Source organism: Anopheles maculipalpis, chromosome 3RL (assembly GCF_943734695.1).
Source record: "Anopheles maculipalpis chromosome 3RL, idAnoMacuDA_375_x, whole genome shotgun sequence".
In the NCBI taxonomy this organism is placed as follows: Eukaryota; Metazoa; Arthropoda; class Insecta; order Diptera; family Culicidae; genus Anopheles; species Anopheles maculipalpis.
The window spans coordinates 75,102,546-75,124,563 of NC_064872.1; the positions used below are offsets into that span (position 1 = coordinate 75,102,546).

A 22,018-nucleotide genomic window follows, 5' to 3' on the forward strand; every position below is an offset into this window, starting at 1 on the left:
TTTAGACGTGCATGGAAGGCGTGCTTCTCATCACAAAGGGAAGGACGAAAAACAAAAGCCAAACTCTCGAAGAATCTCTTCCTTCCGGTCGGAGGTCATTGTTGTGACCGTTCCAGATTTCGCCTGTAAGATCGTTTAGAATAATCAGATTAATGTCAATTTAAGGATTGTTTGTAATTTTGCACAATAATCACATTACTACGCTCAAAGGAGACCACTACGTTGGCAAGGACGGCGATCCATTTGGGTTCCCTGCTGTGGGTCAACAAAACAGCACAAAAAAAAAGAAAACCGATTCTATTGTTGTCTCAAACGGAAAAGCAGATCTCGTGAAAGGTGACCCTCCCGATGACACAGAACTAAATGCGACCGAAAGTTAGTCTTTGGTGGTTTTAAAATTGAATAATAGATTGAAACGAAAAGTGCTACGCAGGAAGAGAAAGAACCATGCCGTATGAAAAGCGATAGGCGTAAGGTTTCCCCCTTAAACCGTTGAACAGGACAAATACGGCCGGAAAAGCTTACCAAAGTTGCCTCGTTTGGTTTGATTTGCTTTCGTTTTTCGTTTGGGTTGTTGTTTTCCACCGGTGAAAAAAAAAAAAACGAACAGGAAACTGGCTGGTCAGTTAAATTAACAAGCTAATGTGGAAAAAGGGATTTGGCTTTGAACCTTTTTAAACCGCCTAGGACTACAATTGTAAGCGGTGGAAAGCTGCTTTGAACCCAATACTTTTTCCTATCCTGATCGATACACGGGTTTAGATCCATGCAATGGAGCTTTTGAATCACTTAGTGAAAATTTTCAAATGGATAAGTTGAATATTGCGAGATACTTTTGGACCTTTGCAATCTGCTGTAAATTCTGTCGAAATCCTGTTCCAATCCTGCTCATTCTTTGATCGAAAGAATAGCTTTGAATCCATGAAGCTATTTTTTGCAATTTGTGCTCTCCATTCGATTTGTCTTAAATTATATTGCAAATAAAAATAATCATTCTCAGTCAATCAAAATCCAAATGACTCCTCACAAAGAAAAAGCGCGCTTCTTTCTCAACGTCACCGTCAACGCCTGGTACTCCCTGTTGGCGCCAAAGTGACACGAGCTGCTTTCAAGAACTGTCAACTGCATACCGATCGGCATCAACACTCACCAAACCAAACACAGAGCCACCCAAACGCCATCCAACAACCATCATCGAAGCATATTAATTAATTTTGCCGTACTCTGTTGCGTTGCCGACTGACAAAAGGACAAAACGGAGCGTCCAACGCTCGCAATAGCCTCCTCCACACAGCGAAACGAAACTTCGGTTCCAGCCAGCTTCAAGTAGAGCGGTACTTTTATGGCATCATCTCCTTCAAGCCAGAGTTTTCCGTTTTATTTGCTGCCACTCGATGGCTGCTGCGAGCAGGATGCTGCACTCTTTAATATTTAATGAAAAATTGTTTCACAGCTTCAAACTGCGGGATGTCTTCGGTCGTGGGGATGGGATGGTTGATGATGAGGGCAAGGAAACGGGGGAACCAGCGATGGATGCTGGTTTACGGTTCAAGAAGTTGAAATTCATGAGATGTAGTGTGTGCGCGTGTGGAATAGAATCGTGCAAAAGGCAGGTCTCTTCTTCTTTGCCCCCTACCCAGCTGGGTCGCGCCATCCACTAGCATCCGAACGGGCACGGTACACAGTCTGGTGCAATCTGGAACTCATCCTTTCCAGTGCAGACAATCGTGTACCATTGGTTTCGGAAAAACTGTTCTCCCTCCCCCACTTTGCCTGTCGTTTTCGTTTCCCGGTTGTTCCCGTTTGCTCCCGAAAGGGATCCGGCTGCAACTGAGCCAACACACGGCCAACGAGCGACAAGCTGTCTCGTCGAATACGAGCCCAGTTTCTATAGCGAAACAGTGGAATGCAGGAGCAGAAGCAAATGCTAGTTCTTCGTCCTTGCTGGACAGCCTTCCCTGAACTACCGAACCAACCAACCGGGAACACCAAATGGCATGAAATAGTTCCTGACGTCCGTTCAGGATGCTTTCCTCTCGCACTCTCGCACACACAGCAACTTCGAGTTGATGCATCCGGCTAACAACCCGCGACGTGGTGTTGGCAACCCAGCGTCGTGTTGGGGCTAAGTATCTCGAAACGGAACACGGAAGGACGACCGGAGGGCGCGTGGAGCGGTGCGCGTAAAATATTATCCCTACCGGAACACAATGTCGGGTGGTTGCGCATCAGCTTACAGCCTACGGTTTCTTCCCATTTGCTTTGGGCCTGCCGGTACAATTTATAAACGGAAAAATCGTTCCACCGCACGAAGCTCACTCTGTCTTGGCAAAACAGATCTTTCGGTTCGAACCGTCCAGGAAAAAGCAGGAGCAAAGAAAAAAGAGTAAGAAACACGAAGAAGGCTGTAAAATTGTCGACCGGAAATTGTGGTCTCAGCCCTTTTTTTGTTGCATTCTTTCCTAACGCTTGCCGATAGATTTCGTGAACCGGGTGGCTCAAATGTGTGACATTTGTGCTCGGGCAAGGAGCGCGTCCTCGATAAACAGTTTCATAAAATTTTATCAATAGCACCAAATCTATTTCCTGACTGTCAGCGGCAGGGCGAATAATTTTCCCTTCCAAACGGCAGAACTCCTACCAGTAGTTCCACACTTTCGAAGGGATATTTCAGTCAATTCAAGACGTGTTTGGCATCGCTCTGTATTGGCGCGGTGTAGTTGTACCTTGATACCTGTGGTTATGGCTGATGGTTTGATGCCCGTAATCCCGGGATCGATGCAACTGCTTCGACTGACTGACGGTAACATTTTTCAATAGAACTTCATTTTTTCCTGGTTTGCGAAAAAAAAATCTGTACACTAATGTATTGTGGCGTCAGTTGTGTGCGTTGCATGCGAATTATGGTAAGGAAGGATACATTTTATGTTATTTTTAAAATGCAGCTTGGATATCATTTTTTCCGTTTGTTTGCTGGTGGATAAAGAATGTACTGATCACAGAAAAATACTAAATAAGCGAAAATAACTTAGTGAACTCCATTACCAAATTTATACAAACACCAAGTGTGCCACATCACTTCTTTGCTTTGCACAGACTTGAACTCTCTTACTGAAATTGTTAAATTTTTTAGTTCCATAACAGAAAAGCCTTTTAAAAAGCTTTCTTTTTTCCACCATTTCCTCTTCACACCAAATCAGCTCGAAGAATATGTTCGATTAAGGTGCCCATGCTTTTGATGCTCGGGTTTCGGGTTCAACGTGCCTTTTCTGAAGCATCGCTGATTGGCAGACAGCCCCTTCGTTCTTCGTCCACTCTCTCTCTTTCTGTCTTTCTGTGTGATCATTCGCCGCCGAGTCCTCACCGTAGCACCAAAGTTCCGAAGTCCTATCGCACGTACGTCGACGGTGCGACAGGTCCCGCCAAAACAGGAAAAACCTGTGCAGCATACGCTTACGCGCTGGAAGAACGCAGACCAAAGAAAACGGGCCGAGAAACGTGAAGAAAAATCTGCCCAACTTTCATAATTGAAGCAAACGGCAGCAGCCAGCACCGGAAATGAAAATCGTGAGATGCCACTCTTATTGGCCGGCCATACAGAACCTGAAAGACCGGTACGTGTGTGTGTGTGTTGGTGGGACCGTGCAATGCGGGCGAGAAAATAGAAAACTCCACCACCCCTCTCTTCGACACGAAACTTCTGATACAGAATGATGAGGATGCTGATGATGTTGCTTGCTTAGCCCCGGTAACGCTTGGTGCCTCTCTCGGTTAAGCATCATCCGGCGCCCTCATGCCGTATGATTCGATTTTTCACCCGTCCCCCGCTTTTGCGAACCCATTCGTGAAGCGGATTGATTAAAGGAAAACACTTTTCGGCATCAATGCTTTCCGAAAAATGTGCAGCAAGCTCCTCCAATCCTCCGAAGCTGCTGCGGTTATGCTACGCGGTCAGTTCCGGACGCGTGGTGCCGGTAAGGCATGCCGCACAGTGCAGGGAACGCACGGAAGTTACGGCGAGTGCAATTGATGAACTTTTCAACTTCCTCAAAAATACGATCACGACTCCGAACGGGGAGCAATACGGACATCAGCAGCGAACATTATGAAATGTGTGTGAGTGTACGTTCTGTTCGCTTATTTACCGGGTACGTTCGGGCTGTTCCCGTACACTGTTATTGTTGTTTTGGGTGTGGGAAAAGTTTGCGGACGTCAGGGAATTTATATGTGCAGATCCGTATGGGTGTACGTACGTATGTCTGTGTATCAAGTTTTCTTCCAACTAATAGAAATCAACGCCATTTGATGTGGCGGAAAACTATTTCCATTGCAGCGTTTGCAGAAACTGGAACTGAAAGTTGTATTGATAGGATTGGACATGATGAAAATTAATAAGCAGAGAGCACATTTATCGACCATTCAACAACCGTTTATTATTGAACTGTGATGAGCGTTGAAATCACGATGGTACCTGAGAAAGGTGCAATTTTGGTTCCTGTAGCGAAATGATCCTGATAGAAGTATGGCGAGATATTTGACCTAAACGAAACAGGGGATGGTCGGAAATGACATTAATATTCTTCATGCATCAGGACTTCACATGGTGGGAAAGGGAATGGGGCCGCCCAGTCCTTCATAGAAAGGACTGACTATCCAGCTACGTCGTATCAATAAGTTAAGATGGCCGGTATGGCCTACTTAATAGTATCTTTATTTTGATATGGGCCTTACAAGCATCCATCGGCCATGAAGACGTTCTAAATTCTGTATACTGTCACTGAGCAACTTTCTAATGAAATTACTCAAAGGTGTGTACCAACGCCTGTTGTCTTTACTCGTGCAATTAAGCTCAGACCATTCTAGTGGTCTTCACACATCGATGGATTGAAGATCGTTTTTGAGCTTTACATATTTGAATCCAAATCCTTTCCGTCCAAAAATACCTGAAAATTTTAAATTTATGTATAGTCCTACTTTCGAGTTATCGAGGCGATAGGCGGCTCCGATCTCCACACTGTCCATTGAAGACATTTGTGACGGTTTTAAGTTAAAAAAGAGATAAGTTTTGGGTCAAGACTTGTTTTCAGCTACTTTATACATCATCGATATGTTACTTAATGCTGATTCTTGACAAAAAAAGTGTGACTGTAGACAACTTGATATCCATTTTAGACTTGAATATATTTTTTAATTTTTTTTTAGTTTGTAGAATTTGATATTATTCGGTCATGCAAGCCATCTAATGGACCGGCCCCCCCAAACCTAATACTATGAACTCTGATTTAACTTATGAACATCTTGTTGAAACTCAAACCACTTTGCTAGTCCGACCGCTCGTAGTCACGCTCCGGCTAGAATAATAAGGCTCCGACAGTCTCGTAAACTTTGCTTTGATTTCAATAAGACCATGTGTGCTGTGGTGCAAACCGGGAGACACAATTTCATCTCGTATAAACCATCCATCTGTAACTGTTACTTTCTCCATCTCTCCCTGCTCGCTAGCACTTGTGAACCTGGCTGACAAACCAAATAGATTTTACAACAATCTTTTGATCCACTTACGTATCCACTGATACGTGAACATTTAACCAGTTCAACCAATTTCCTCTACCAAGCAGTTGGTCCTCACAACATCAACGCGTTTCATGGTGAACTGTATGGACACATCATCGCCACATTGAATACGCAAATAACGCCACATGCATTAATAAATAACCACTCACCAAAAAAGCCCCACCCAGAGCAATAGTTCCGAGAATGTGTAATCACTACTAATTATCCATCAATTCGATGTCCTGAACATACACACCGGTGCACCTGACATCCATACCAGGGCGGCTCCTCAAAACAAACCTCTCCACCGCGTGTGTTTCTGGTTCAAATAATAGACGATGCGTTACACGGACCGGTTTCGAGTTACTGTTGATTTTGCGTAGTCCCACACCTACCTGGGATCCGGTATTTGCCGGTCCATCAATCAGAGTTACCGACCGCACGGATTCTCCTTCCCCGTATTTCACACGGGGTAGTATTCAATTTGCAAATCAAACGCCAAATTTTACAATCCAAATCGATCAGCAAACAACAAACCGGACGATAAAATGTATGTCTGTGTCCTGAAGGAAGGACGGATACCTCTCCAGGGGGAAAAAAAACGACACACATCGATCTTCCGTTCCGTTCCGAGAGAGAGAGTAAGCGGATCGAACCACACGATATCCTAGTCACAACAAAACCACGACCCAACACCATCACCACTGCTGGGGTTCGAGTTCGGACCATATGATGCGAACGGGGTCGCTTCGGGGGAAACCCGAAACTCGGCACAGGCATGTCTCTATCGGGTGCCGACGCATGTTGTCACATGAAGCGTGACAAAAGTGAGCATAAATTTCAAACCCTTTTCCCAGCTCGCCCCTTTCGTCCGCACCCTCCCCTCACAGTGCCAATGATGGATGTGGCTGGAAGGATTTAGGTTTCCCTGCTTTTTCGGGTCTTCGACAGAACCACCATGGGACCCCAATGGGGATGGTTTGGTTCTTGATTTGTTTCATCTTCTTTTTTTCTCGTCTCATACATGCAGTCGTCCATCAGATTCAACGGTACGGCTGTAGGTGAAGGCTTATCCGGGGGGAGGAAGTCAGTGTAGACCCTTTTTTGTTGTAGCTCTTGGCTGGTGCTCCAACCCACCGACAATGTGTGTGGTCAATGAAAACCCGTGCTACCGTTGTAAGGGATGATATTGATTGCCACCCAATTTTACATTTGGTTTAGCAGTGCTCTAGTTTTTTTTTTGTTGTTGCTGTAAAGTGGGAAGATAAAGTTAACCACGAATTAATTCGGTATGAGTTTTGTGTAAGGATTTTGTCGGATATAAAGTACGATTAATTGCGGATCTCATCAGTCAATGGAAATGTACTGGTTGGAGATTGGGTTCCCGCCAGCGACCATTATCAGAAAATAAATCCTCGTACTGGACATTGACAAACACACAAAAACACTGCGAGAAAAAAAACCCCTCCAGTTCAACATCCAAAAATTACCCTCACACACACACACACACACATACGCACAGAGACATAAAAGTGTATGCAAGCTCTCATCTCATCCTCAGCACCGTCCGAATCCGAATGGACGATGAAATGTGCCGTAAAAAAACAATTTCGCAGCAATTTCATCGGAGCAATGATTAATTGTGGTACAACTCACTGGACCACACGGAACGTCATGTGTCCTTTTTTCCGGACCTTAGATAGCATGCGACGAACGCCTCCGGAATCTGCCTTAGTGGTGTGGTAGAAGAGAGGATCACAACCCTCCATCCACGCGGGGTTGACATTGGCACGCAGTGCCGGTAATACGGTCCTTCCTGGTTGTTTTTTTTTTTTCTTTGTGGGAAGCAGAAGAAGAGAGGATCAATAAAACCACCGCTCCGTACCATCGTAGTGATACGGCGGTAGTCGTCGGGCTTGTTGTCATTGTCCTTGTCAGCTCCTAGCCGCATCAGCATGATTCTCATTCGCAAGGATTCGCAAAGACAATGGCTTTCTCCAACACACCCTGTTCAGTTCGGTGGGATGATTTGGTGTGTCTATGAGTGTGTACTAGCATGCCATCGGTGCTCAATGACGGGTGACACCGATTTTCCCAACCAAGCACACACACACTCACACACAGTTCTTCTCGTTCCTCTGATCGTACGCGCGATTGATGAATGAAACAGAAATGACATCGATTGGTGAAAATATCCTCGGGTAGGAAACTCATTTCAACAATCGCTCAAACGGTAAACCGAGGAATCTAATTTGATCTCTTCGCACTTTCGCTTCCCCCCCGCTGGGCACACTGCCCTCATGTTGTTTGGTGAGGACACAAAAAAAGGACACAACAGCAAACACCCCATTTAAACCACTATCCTTACTGCTCCTCCTATCGCTATCATCAACGCTCTGGTGGTGATTGAGCGCGCGCTCCGTACGCGGTTTAGCGTTTCGTGGTTTTCGGAGGAAAATGTTTTATCATTTTCTACTCACACACACACACGCTTACGTATCAAACAAAAAAAAGGGATGAAAACTCTCGCTGAATGCAATAAAACAATAAAAAAGGGGAGGGAAAAGTTCTTTAATCATTTGCTAGTGGCATGTGAGAGAGAAAAGGCTTGGGTTGCACGTGTCGCTGTTGCTGCTGGAGCCATTTTAGTGGCTGTTTTGTGCATCGATTGTTGAAGCATTGTGTGATGCAGTTCTTCCCGGGCGAAGATGCTAGTTTTGTGTATGTGTGTGTTTTAATTGGTACGGAATGGTTTAATGTGATAATTGCTTTCCTAGTTCTTTCTGGAAATTGGCGAGAAAAGCATTGAGTAAATTTTAATTGTATTTCAGGAAAATGCTTTATTCTTTCGTAGGAAATCTCTGTTCATTGCAAAAAATGTTTTCAGATTGTGCTAGACTGGGCACAGCACATAGGCTAGCAAAATAGGTTAATTTTCTCCTTCAAGAGAATAATTAATTTAAGTAATTAACGTTCAATACGAACACGTCGCGTTCTTCAACATTCATGAAGCTTTCTTTATTGAAAAAAGCTTTCCTCTTCTTTCAATCCTTGGAAGAATGAAAATAGAGTACATCCCGAGCCGATTCCTGGACTCGTTCTTGATAACGTTTCGGGGAGTATTTTCCGTAATGCCGTGTAGCTTTAGTACATGATAATTCAATCAGTGTGTAAAAAATATTTCTACTTGCCATGAAATGGATGTTATGGTTGTCAAATTGTCTGTCCGATAGACAGCTTTTAGAGGGTTTGATACTTAACGAATTTGTTTACTATGACGATTTCACTAAATTTTTAACTGTCAAATGGAAACTTAAATTGAAAAAAACAATTTGCAATCCGCGCAGACCAACGGAAAACATTTCTCATGTGTTATTTTGTTATTTGTTATTTTGGCATTTTTTCAATGAATTTTAGGGATATTTCTTGCCCATGACAGGCCAGTTTCAAACGTTCGTTAGTCAAGGTTTTAGCCAAAAGTTCTTATAAAACCACGCGGACACAAGCAATCACTGGTTGGATGTTGAAATGAATCAATAAAAAGTTACAAAGTTCTTGGAAGAATCGGCAAACGGAGCAGCCTCAAACTATTTTTAAGTTAATTAATCGTTAGATAGAAATTCGCTTCGAATCCTAGAGCTTTATGTCAGTCCACTATTTGTTTACGGCTGAAGCTGTGTTCTTTAAGCATCTTTGTTGAAGGCTTGTACGCTCCACATTATCACAACAATGGTCTACTTATAAATTTATCTTTCCAAAGCACATAATGTGGTCGGATTCCATCGAAAGTGTAAGTATCTATTCTTGTGTTTTTGTGTGCTTCATTTTCCTTTCCTTTTTTTTTCGTTCTGCCATTTTAAAGGGGATTTTGTTATTCTTTGCATTTTAATAATGTAATCACGCGTACTTTCTTGTTTGATTTGATCAAGACACACAAAAAAAAAATGGAACATAATATTGCGTTAAACAAGGATGGAAAAGCATCTTAATGAACCAGCACCATAGCGGTGCACCGAACGTAAAATCTTCGTCCCTTCGTCGATCGTGTTTCATGTGGTTTGCGTACTGAGAAAGGATCCCTTTCTTAACGACTCATCACCGTACGTAGCAAAAAAAAAAAAGAAAGAAAACACCGTGGACAAAACAATCGCAAGGCGGGTCGATTTAAGCTGACCTTAAGCCAGACCCAGACCGAAAGGGACCTACCATCCATTCAATTTTCCGTACGCTTTGGGGCGTTTTATTATTTCATGTGCCTACACCGCCTCTTAACCTTTTGCCCTGTTTTCGTATGCTGTAGCGAAATTTTTCTTTCCAATGTATCCTTCGCTATACATACATCCCCCATGAAGCCCACGTTCTTGGTGGAGGGGACGCCTTTCATTTTGCTGCAAAATTATGCTTTTCTGTTTTTCCTCGCTCTTTATTTTTTCGCCAAAGCCTGTAAAGATGCCTTTATTATCCCTTCAAAAAGCGATCGGCAAACTAGCACGAGCCTTTGTGTGTGTATGGGTTTGGACACAAATCTAGCTTCGAACAAACCTTTAACACAACACCACGGATTCTACCACCCGAACCGACTGCACTGGTTGGCTATTATTTTCACAACTTTTCCACATCGTTTATCGTGCTGGCAAACCTACACCCAGTGCCACCTGCACCAACCTAGCTCTGACCTAGCAAAAAACGGCTAAAGCACGCCCTTTTTTGATGCCCCAAGCGACCAGCTAAGAGTCTAGGTTCGAGGGTTTGGTTTGCTGCTGTGTGGTCGCTGTCCCATGCGGTCTCTCCGGCTTTGGTGGAGGCAAACAACGCCGCCAACAACGATTTCCAACCGAAGGGCGTGTCAATTGGCATGTTCAGGCGGTAATTTATGGGACCCACAATTAATCGTGTGCACCCTGCTGAGATGAGTTAGAGAGTCCATCCGGTGCGGCAGAGTGTGGTGGTGGGTCTTCTTTGGGTGCACATCCTTGCATCTAAAGAATACATGCGGTGCAGTTTTTGCTCCGCAGAAGGATCCTGGCCCCACCAGTGTACCCGTAGGGTGGCAAAAAGGTTTTCAGAGCGCCAGGGTGTCAGTGTTTTCGATGGGCAGTTTTATAAAGTTTCTAATTTTTGCACATGGCCGGATGGTTGATGGTTTCTGGTAGATGTTAGGTAGACGTGGAAGGGTTTTTTTGCGAATGTTATAGGTATGCAAATGACATTGCCTTAGGAGAGTGAGGTGCATTTGACACAGAGCAAGATTATGTGGTTATATAAATCACTACGAACAGATATGTTTTTGTGAAATAAAACAGTCAATTGATTTTAAAGTTCGTATACAAGAAGCAAGTCAACTAAACATTGATATATTAGAGTAACACTCAACTCCATTTTTTTTTCATTATGTTAATCGTAATGATCAACGACATAATTAGCAAAAAATTATAAAAACTCTTAACTTTCTTCTCGTTTCAGGTAATCTTCGATCTTGGTTTTACTCGTTGGCATACATCAGTCGTTTATATTTTTACGAAGCGTTTGGTTGTGGTCGGTAAGAGCTGAAAATTCTGTTAAGTGACTGCACTTAAAGTTTTAAGATGAATCAGTGGAGTATTTTTTGAAAAAGTTCTGATAAAAGACATTTTAATTTTTTTCCCTTTCGACACCTTTTTCGCACGATTGGATCAGCTATCTGATGAAGATGACGCGCGACTCATATAAAAGTCAGGCGCTTTATTCGTAGAATAATTTTCGGGCCGGTGGTATAGCCGGTGGTATATGGGCCGGTGGAACGTGGTTCAAATCCTATCCAGTGGACTGTTCCCCCTGTGAACTGATTATCTATCAGTGAATATCAGTGATAACAACTAGTCTAATAAGCCATTAGATGGCCGGGGTGGTCGTTAAAGCAAGAAGAAAAACAATACAGTTCAAACTTTAAATATTCGTTAAGCAACAAAGGTAGGTCGCCTAGGTGCCTACAAAAAATCGAAATTTCAAGGGATGCATTCAGTTGCGGAGGTAGGAGTTAAGCAAACTGAGGATCGACTCCGATAATCTTTGCCGGGACCTTTAAATCCATAGCTTTGTACAATTGTTTTACTCTTGAGAAGTTATCAGTTTCAGCTTAAAATGTTTATTAAACATTTAAATTATAATAATAATAAGTCTCCGCTTTTTTATTCCAGTCTATTGGTCCAAATTATCTACAAGAGATATTCAAGTCACGGCAATCAGTGCTCTTTACATTTAACCATATTATAATGTAAATATTCATTCGGTGCAATTCAATAACGATTTTGCAAAGCAAATTCTTTGTCACATACGCTACCAAAACATGCTTTGATGCCTCAACTCAGTACAAGCAACAACCTCAAAGCTTGGCAGATAAAAGCTGTCCTTAAAGTTAGACAATGGTACTGCACAATCAAAGCTACAATGAATATTTTTTGCGATTACTGTTCATCCCTCCAAAACTCAAAAAATCGTCCAAACCTTCAGAAGAGCACACAACAATTAAAACATCAAACTTAATCCTGCTAGATGCAAGGTACGATTAACTTAAAGTGTGACAGCATGTCTTAAGCTCACCACCCATCCCGATCTGACACCATTCGCTGCAAAGCAGCAGTTGCTCTATGACCTGCAAAACATGTTCTACATTAGCAAGTTATTTTTCACTCTGGCCCCCCGGATAATATTGTTGTAACTGTAGCTTAAACAAGACAATATCATTACTCACTCTAAATTGTACACCATTTCGTGGGGCATTTTCTAGCGACTGCGAATGAAGGAAAACAAAAATGTCTAAACAATCCAATTAGACATGCTTTTATCTAAATGACAGCCTGTGCCAGTGCTGTCGGTGCTGTGCAGTGCAAGCGAATACAAGCGAACAGGGAACTGTTGAGCAAACAATAATCTGACTGCAAACACTGATTGAACATGAACCCACACTGACAAACGCGCATAATGTGGAAAGCGTGTGTAAAATTACTTACATCCATCCTGGTCTGTGGTGCTTCCGGAGCTTTTATTTCATTTAATGCCTGTCCATCGCTGCTGCTGCTACTACTACACGCTTCCTAATTGGCCTAGTTTCAGTGCTGTGCCGGTTTTAATGTGCGCACACGCGTAGATTGTGTAGCGCAAAAGTGCAAAACCCCTAAATTCTTATCACAATCCCAAATCCCACATCAAAGAATTCGGAACTCTCAGATTAATTGTACCCTTATCTCCCTGTCTCTCGCTCTCTTCGTCTCTAGTGCCCGCATGTGCCACGTACGCACGTGAAACATTTTCCGGTCCGGTTGACATTGGGTCGGAAAACTGCACGCATCAATTGGTACAATTGCACTGGCACACCGTTTCGCCAGCCGTGGCGTGCCCGGTTGGTTTCGCTCACATTCGTTTGTACCTTGTGCTTCAGTAGGCCACCTGAATCCGGTTACATTCCCTAATACGATTTGTAACGCGTGTCTGGTAATTGAGATTTAATTCAAGCTCAAGCAACTGTGCAAAAGCGCACCCGCTGTGTGTGTGTGTGTGTGTCTCCCGTCTGAATGGTGGGTGGTTCGTGATATTATCCTAGACGTATGTGGTGTTTGGTAATGCACCGAAACCGTACAGAAGTGTTGGAGGCCTTAATTGAACCTGCAACAGAAACATCACACCCGGGGACTACCACCACTACCGGGCCTATTGGACGATTCGCTTATTACCCTTACGGTCAAAGGATAGACAATCCATTCTTAACCTACCTTTCTGCTTGCGCTGCCGTTGCCTGCTATCTGAACAATAGAATCACCGGAACGAAATCACTGGAACGCAGACGGCAAACCCGGCCGGACTCCTATTCTGCCAGTCAGCCTTATCGCATCCGCTTCTAGAGTTCCAGATTTGAGAGCTTGTTACGGACGTCCGTTTCATCCAGTGCACAGCTCTGTCCGCACACCGACTGCTTCCACTTCTTTACCGCATCGGATTAATACCGTCCTTAGAGCACGGTACACGGTTCGCATCCAGCAGGAATCCACTCCACACAAATCTCAGGGGGAAAACTCCTGCTGATGCTGCTGATACTGCAAACCCGGCCAGCCACTACATAATGATACTTAAATAAATTCATTAAACCGGATAATATAACAATCTGAAGATGTTTGAATATCGTCTACAGTCAACCGTGGTCCATTGAGTGGAGGGAGTTTTCCTCCTCCTCCTTCTTTATGTCCAAGGATCACTCCCCTAGATGAAGAAGCGTAATAGAATTTTCCAAGCTTGTCTCATTCTCTCTCTCTCTCTCTCTCTCTCTCTCTCCTTCTCTCTACGTATCTCCCTCTTTATCGGTGATCGAACACTACTAGTGCTATATTGCTGTTTTTCAATAAAGGGTGAAGAGCACCCAACACACTTCAACAGGTCCTCTCATCCTGTGTTGCTAGACTCCAACTTCAACAGGATAATGTATCGATAACGTGTCCGCAAGCAACAGACGACGGCCTTTGCAAAAGCCTCCTACAAAAGGTTGCCGATCGATTTCTGACCAAGGAAACAAATCTTAATCTACATGAAATACATATTGAACATCATCTACGTACATTGAACTAGAAATAAGGATTGATTATCGGTCGTTTTTGGAACAAAAATGGAGTTTTTTTAAGCAAAGGCCAGAGATTAGGCTCACCGTACGAGTAGTGTGTGTGACAAATGAGATAGAGGGGAAGTAAACTCGTAGGGGTTGAAAAATTTCTAATTCCTCTGGCTCTTTAAAATTTTCACTGTTGAAGAAGAATTCTCACACAAACGCAACACAGCCTTGGTTGCCTGCGCTGCTTTTGCGTGCTAATGGAGGTTAAAATAACAGGAAAATTAATTAAAGCAAAATAATCTCACTCGTCCTATCTTTAACCCCCCCCCCTCCCTCCCCCGTTGTTTCGTGTTGGGAAGGTGGAAAATTGTTTTTATCCTTTTTGCTTTTTGCTACCGTTTTTTGTCGTTTTTATTTGCAACCTTTTGCCACCGCACAACATTGTGGCTAGTAAAGAGCTTTACCATCACCATCACGGTAGAGGGCATGGGCCAGTTTATGTGTGTGTGTGTGTCTGTTTAGGGATGAAATGAATCCTTTTTTTTCGTGTTAGTCTGTTTCTATCTATTTTCTGTCTCCAATCTTTAACCGAGGACGACATCTCTCTAGCTGGGTGGTTTCGTGTGGCCGTCCATTCAATGTCGACTTTGCTACACATAAAACTGTTTATGTACATGATTTTTGCCTCCCAAAACCCATCACAAAACCCCTAACAGACACACACACCCAAAACCCTGGGTGTCCGCTCACCGGTTACGCATGGACATCCATTTAAGATTGCATCTTTAAAGGGTTTTGAAGTTCACAGCCGCCTCGGTCCGGTGTCCGGATCGAACGGAACACACAGCAGCGCATAAAAAAGGGAATTCTGCAGCCCGTAAAGCAACACAAAACTGCATGAAATCTGTTCCATTCGTTCTTTTTTTTTGCGTGTGTGTTTGTTTCAGTTTCCCTTTAAAAAAAGCCCTTTTCAACTAGAATTTGTTTCCATTTTTTTTTTTTTTGTTAGTTCTGTCCCTTCTGTTTGACCTTTTTTTTTTGCTTTTTACATCATGATGATCACATGCCAACTACATGCCAACGAAACTGAAACTGCTGCTGCTGCTGCTGCTGCCAGTAGTAGCATCAAATAAATGAAACGGATGTTTCATCCCTTTGCTTCAGGGAGTCTCACGCCATGCCACACATCACCTAATTCACTTGTGGGGAAAGAAGGGCAGCGGCAAACAGAATGCCAAGGAGGGTCTAGAGGGGTTAGGGAGAGCAAATTGCAAAAAGCTTTTTCCGCATTTTATCCCTATGAAGACAAGTGTGAAATTACATTGAAATGGATATTACAAGTTGCGTCGTTTTGCCCCGTATCGCGGTCATTTGCCCTGAACCACACGTGTTTGTGTGTGTGTGTGTGTGTGTGTGTGAAAGAGAGAGAGAAAGAGAGAGCGAGAGAGAGAGAGAGAGAGAGGGGGGGGGGATAGAAAGAAGTAGAGAGTGAGAAAGAGTTCATGCAACACAGCCTGACTGGCTTGCGTCCGATAGCCTTGATGGTGATCCTTTGCGTTGGTCTGTGCCATTTCCTGAACTCATCCATCCAATTCTGCTGCTACCGACGCCGTGCCGTGAGCAGCAGTGAATGGTGCATCGTGGTGTATCGTCGTGGTCGTGTCATAGAACTGCCCTTCACAACGGCTCATCACTGGGGCTGGTCAGCAGCGACCCTGTCAGACCTCCCGTCGCACGCTTCAACGGCAGGGAAATTGGAAAATATTGCTTAAAGTTTATTTCTTTCGCCGCCCCGTTTCGCCTACCCGCGACCAGGCGGCCAGGGAAAATTCGTGACCGGAAAATGGACATCAGCTAGACCGGAGATATAATTTTACTTTTCGCACGCTTTCCACGCTGTGATGTCATTCTGTGGCTTTAAGGCTAACACTGGCTGATGATGATAACGGAGGTCCCCCCACACTTGGTGATGGGCGGCTCTCTGTCTTATCTCGCAGCCACTGTACGGCCGAACAGTGGACGAAAAATATGAGCTGGCACATCCGGCACGGGGCAAACGCAGTGCCTTCTCCGTGTGCGCACTGCTACGGGATTGGACATGCATAATTGGGCACAGATTTTTCCGGAACTTTAAATCGCACCCGTGGGAAGGGCTTAGAAGGGAAAAGTAACACACGCGATAACACGGATGACTTTTGGTGTGGTGGATTTGGTTTGAATAAATAAAAACGGACTATAAGGGATACTTTTGTTTAAGATAAATGTTTGCTGTTGTGTGAGCATTAATGTTAAAAGGCTTTAAGGCTTGATTTGTTGTCCTTTTGCTGAGCATATTTAGCACTTCGACATTGAAAAATTTAATAATTGTTAATTATTTTTCTTTTTTCCAACACTCAAATCTGTCCTGGGTGTATCACTGCATAACAACGCTCCAATGACCTAATAGCAGATTTTTAATTTAATTTTAATACAGTATGAAACATTAATCCCGACCCCTTTGCTCACTTTAAGCACGTCACACCGAATGACATACAATAATAATAAATAAGTTAGGTAATAGCAAATAGCAAATGCTTGGGTCAGACCCAACAGACAACAGAATAAAACCCAAAAAAAAAAAAATAAAATGCTGGGAGCGGTTGCTTTCCGACGTTTTCGTTTGCCAAATGAACCCAACAGATGTGTCAGTATTTCATAAATTTATTGTCCAGGTCCTCGTAACACACCAGCGATGGTGGCCTCGGTGTTTCATTTCTTTTGTCACCGCTGTTTTGTTGTTTCGATTTTTCCATTCGTTCGGAAAATTTAAACACATTCCCTGACAAAAACTCACAGTTCCTCTGTGTGTGAACCACAGCAACAGTACAACAAAAGCTTTACAGAAGGATGGCAAAAACACGCATACGCATGAACTGGTTTGGGACAGTCAAAAAAAAAAAACAGAAATCCAACAAAAAAAGAGCCACTGCGTCCTGATCGCACACCCATTCCCTCGGTATTCCAGAAAGTCGTACGTGTACGTGTAAGTCCGTTATTTATTTAGTGTTCGAAGTGTTGCACCCACCTTCACCGGAGCCGGGGAGTTGGGATCGTTTCTAGTGGGTGGCAGTTTTTCATTTATGTTTTGATTCGTTGCACATTCGACGAAACAGGCAACCTCACCCTTCCCGTTGATTCCCGGATCGAACCAAACAAAAATTGGTAAAATTCGTCCAAGCTTTGTGGCGCCATCCGCAGCGGTGTTACGAAACGCGTAATGCAGACACACGGGCTAGCCGTGAACCAATGGCAAAAAAAAACTGCACGAATTCGTGCGCCAAACTGTGTGGCAAAACGTGCGAGATATTGGAAAAATACGCGCGAACAAAAACCACACCGTGGCCGATCCGACGCGTGAAAATTTATTTGTTTTCCCGCCCAAAAACTGCCCACACACACACAGGTAGTAGTGGCAGGTTTCCATCGGAATCGGTTGCCTGTCAGTTTGCTTGATGAATAGCGCGGACAGTGTGTACTGCCCGCGTGTCGTCCGAATCCGAAGAAATATTTGTCGCAGTGCGGTTGCGCACTCTTGCCCGTCCGGAATGGATGGTGTCCGTTTGGGGGGAAGTGCTTGGGATCAAAAGATGCGATGAGGTGGATGACCGGGATCATTTATTGAGCACTGTGTTGGTGCTCCACGTTTTTTTGAGAACGGGAACCGATGGGAAGGTTGCATTACTGCAATTCCCATCGTCAATTGTCAACCTAAAGATATAAGCGCCAAAATGTAGGCAATTTGTTAAACAAAGTCACCACATGAATCATCTTTGTCGTGTTACTACCGTAGGCTAACAAAACGAGTAAGTCTTAGAATTTTTATTGCATACATTCATCAACTCGATAACAAACTTTCCACGAAAATTTCTAATTTTTATTGAAGTTCGTTACAATTCTCTGTATTTAACCATTCCTTTAAAAATAACTTCAAAATCTATTTGCATTAAATACCTTAATAAAACCGTGAAACAGCTTCGTTAAAACTAATAGTAGCCAGCCTAGATAACGTTGTTAAGGACCGTTTTTTAAACCATGCCTTGATTTCGGTGGTTTCTAGATATAAAATTGTAATCTACTCTATTTGAGCACCTTATACAATTAGATTTATTGTTTAACTATTGAAATTTACATATATCAGCTGTTCAATATTAAATCAGCAGCTAATTCGTGTTTTTACGAATGAGCTGAAACCATCAGCTGAAGCCGTGAAAATGTCATACTGGAAGTAGTACTTTTGTACTGATTATGTTCTTAAAAATAAGCCATAGTTAGTTTCATTCATAAATAATCTTAAAAGTATTTCAAGTGGCCTGAATTTGCTTTAAACATCTTTATTCTACAACTTGTTTGGAACTTAAAAGCACAGGAAGTGTACCTTGGGTTGCTGCTATAAAAAAGCTCAAAGCAAAACCCAAACCTCATTAATAAATAAACAACCATTCGAAAGCATTACTCTAAGGCCCTGTGTAATGAAATGCTTTAAAATAGTCAGCATTTTTTGTGGTTCATATAATAAGTTTGCAACTTAATTTACTAGGGCACCCTTCACTTGTCAAAAACTTTCCGCCCCAACTAGCAACCGTGAAGAGCCCTAGTGCCGACGTAAAACGAATTCATCAGCACACTTCTGCACTCACTGCCCTTCAAAAAAAAAAAAAAACCGACTGTTTACGGATGATCAATATCATCAGCCGGCAACACAAAAGAACGAAACGAAGTAATTAATCTCAATCTTTGCCAGACGACACCTACACACCATCGCTCTACTTTTCATTGCTAGTTTTTGAGAGGGGGAGGGTGACCTGGGTCTCGACCGAGCCCCAACGACATACCACAAAACAAGATGACACAGAAACGGCAAAGCCTACCATCTCCCCGCCATACAGGGTAACTCTCATACCGGACGGACCATCCGGACCTGGCTCGTTCTGTAAATGGAAACGTAAAGCAAATAGAGAGCGAGAGAGTGCCAAGTGAAAGTAAATAAATTATACACCACTCGTTCTTCTGAACGAAAAAAAACTTCTTTTTCCTAAACCAACCACCACCACCGTTGGAAAATTCCATCCGGATCACATTTCGCTTTTCGAAAAACCCCGACCCAGCCACCCCCTGGGCACAAGCTTGTTCATTTTCTTTTCGGTGAAAAGTGGGTGAAAAATAAAGCAATTGGGCGGGAGCAGCCCAGCACAAACCAAGCGGTACGATCTTATGGTGCCTGCCTGCCTGCCCGGGTTGTCTCTTTTGCCGAAGGAAGAGTGATGCTCGAGCCAAAAATTTATCGCTACACTGTTCATCGTCCATGGTCACCCATCCCAGCCCCCTAACGCCGCCCATTCCGCCTACTATCTTACCTTTGACCGTGACCGAGAACAAGGGAGCCGGGAAAGAAAGTTTTAAAATTGTCCCAAAATTGTGTTTTGGCATCCGTCACGAGTTTTCCCTGTGTTTGGAAGCCCGTGTGGGTGGTTGGGAGGGAGGGGAAAGGGAAGCGGGTGGGAAGTTTGTGAGAAAAACGGCAACAGAGAATGAAAGAGACAACTGGAACCAAACAAGTCCTTCACGTCCTTTCGGTTAAATCAATCTAGTTCTTTCGATTGGAAGTCGTTTGTCCCTTCGACCGGATCGGAGATCCTTTCTCATTCGTGCATTGTGTTTGTTTGTGTGTGTGTACATACGTGTGTGAATAGCTCTACATCGAATCGATTGCTTTAAAATTCTTTTTACAGTAGCATCGTGTAGCTTCATCCCTTTAGGGTACGACGGATACTGGCGCTGATGCGCCTTCTGAATGTCCACAAAGTGTCTGTTTTGGTGGGGCTTATTTATCAAGCAGCAGAAAGATTCAATGGAAGAAAAGGAAAGTGTAGAGGTTTATCAAAATTCTATCCCCGACTCCTGCCAGAGGTCATCTTTGGCCTCCTATCGCTAACCCAAGAATCCAGTGAATAGAAGTTAATAGCGTGGATATATACCGCTTCAAGCACTTTGGGCAAGGGTCACTAAGAACTCTCTAAGAAAAACATGTCACATCCTTTCCCGTTGGCCCGTGGGGCGTTCATTACTGCTTGCTTTCAGCTAAACGAAGGAGAAGGTTCCAAACCATCGTCACCACCACCACCACCACCACCACCACCAGCAGCAGCAGCAGCAACATACCGCGAAAAAAAAACATTAAAAATCAATAAGAAATGGGGTGCCTTTTTGCATCGGAATGTATAACCACACCGAAACCGGAGTTTTGCTCCAAGCCAAAGCTATGATGTCCGTGGGTTTCTTCCTGTTTCGTTTTTTTATTTCTTCCAAAAAAGACCTATCTAAAAAAAAATTATGGCACAAAGTACGTCTGCCGCGTCGTTTTCGTTCATCACTTTAATGACATGCATAAATTTTATCTCCTTCACGTGTGTGCGTGTGTATTTGTGCCGGTTTGTTTGTATCCATTCACATTTTTTTTATACGTCCCAACGTTTGTGTGCACAAGAAGAGTAAAAAAAAAGCACAGCAATTTCTTATCCTTTTACACACATTAACCTCCCGCTGGCTCGCAAGGGACGACCAGGGACACTTAGTATGCGAAAGCTATAAAAGCCCGTAAATGAGCTTCACTTCCTTATTTATTTATTTTTTGGCTTTTCCACACAGAACCTCCGTGAGCTGAATAGAGAAAGCGAGAGCTTATTCTGCTGCTGCTGCTGCTGCTGGTGACATTTTCACACGTTTGTGCGCCACCGTGTTTTTTTACGCTTCCCATGTTCAAACCCAGCCAAAGCATAACCACAATGTTTGTTGACAAAAAAGTAGCGAAAAAACGATCCTCGAAAATGGCAGCAACGTGAAAATAAGAAAAATTACTTCTTTATTACTTTGAAAGAGTGCAATCAAGAGGCAACTTGCGCAAAGGGAAGCTGTCTGTCAAAATATTTATATTTTTTTTAAAACCGTCATCCCGAGATCAAAGTAGAATCGCACGCAAATGATTCGCTACAGTGCGAGCTTTTTACCATCAATCTGTCACTTTAAGATGCGGCCAAGGAAGGGCGCTTTAAGTTGTTTACAATTTTCAACACGGGTTTGGCAGTGAGGTAGCTAGGGAAAACCTTCAGACTGTTTTTTTTTTTTCAATATTTTACCTGTGCGGAAGTTGTGTTACAATGTGTCCCGAAGTAGGCCCTGGATGGAGAAAAATGAAAAATGTATCCATAAAGATGATTGATGTCCGTCTCATCAGAACCAAGTATCACAAGCCCTTCTGATGCTTAGTGATGCTGCTGCTGCTGCTGAATATTGAACCAGTTTAGCAGCATAAATGAGAAGACGCAAATAGCGCATTTTAATCCCCTTTTTACATCACAGTAGAAAACCGATTGGGTGGTCATTTTTGACCACCCAATTTTTTGGGTGGTAGCCAAGTTTTGATGGACCAGCTTTGTGGGACGTTCCACTAGGGAGCGGAACATCACGATCAGCTTAGCATCCAGGAGCTGCTTTTTCACATGGGGGAAAAAACTTTTCCCACTTTTCATGCTGGTTAATTCCCTTGATTGGTGGCGTGCAAACGGAGAGCGGGGAGAAAGAGTGGGCACGTGTGCGCGTGTGACCGAAAACCAACCTGCAAATTACTTTCCACAATTACCCTTCGACCAACCAACCAGGACATTACGGGCAACCGGTAACGGGCATATCCCATCTCATTTACAGTCGAAATGGCAAAGCAAACATTACTCTCATCTTCGTCAAACTGGTTGATGACGTTGATACTCGGGTATCCTTCCACCGTGTGCTGCTTGCTGTGTGTGTGTGTATGCGATCTAATGCGTTCTGGTGAGCCGTGTGGATTTGCGTGAATCA

General features: G+C 43.5%; 2 protein-coding genes across 3 annotated transcripts in view; both read left to right on the forward strand.

Moving 5' to 3' along the window:
- Window positions 1-22,018, forward strand: part of LOC126561936 (serine protease 53-like) — a 291,346-nt gene that overhangs the window by 231,732 nt on the left and 37,596 nt on the right. The window contains exon 5 of one of the 2 annotated variants that reach the window (XM_050218316.1): window positions 2,392-2,402. The exons of the other annotated variant lie outside the window; for it this stretch is intronic. The gene's annotated coding sequence lies outside the window, so the exon portion shown is untranslated. Of the gene's footprint in view, window positions 1-2,391; window positions 2,403-22,018 lie in introns of those variants that run through there. 2 annotated transcript variants of the gene reach the window in all.
- The window catches only part of LOC126563640 (Krueppel-like factor 6), a 269,712-nt gene that overhangs the window by 218,565 nt on the left and 29,129 nt on the right, over window positions 1-22,018 (forward strand). The gene's annotated exons all lie outside the window — the stretch shown is intronic.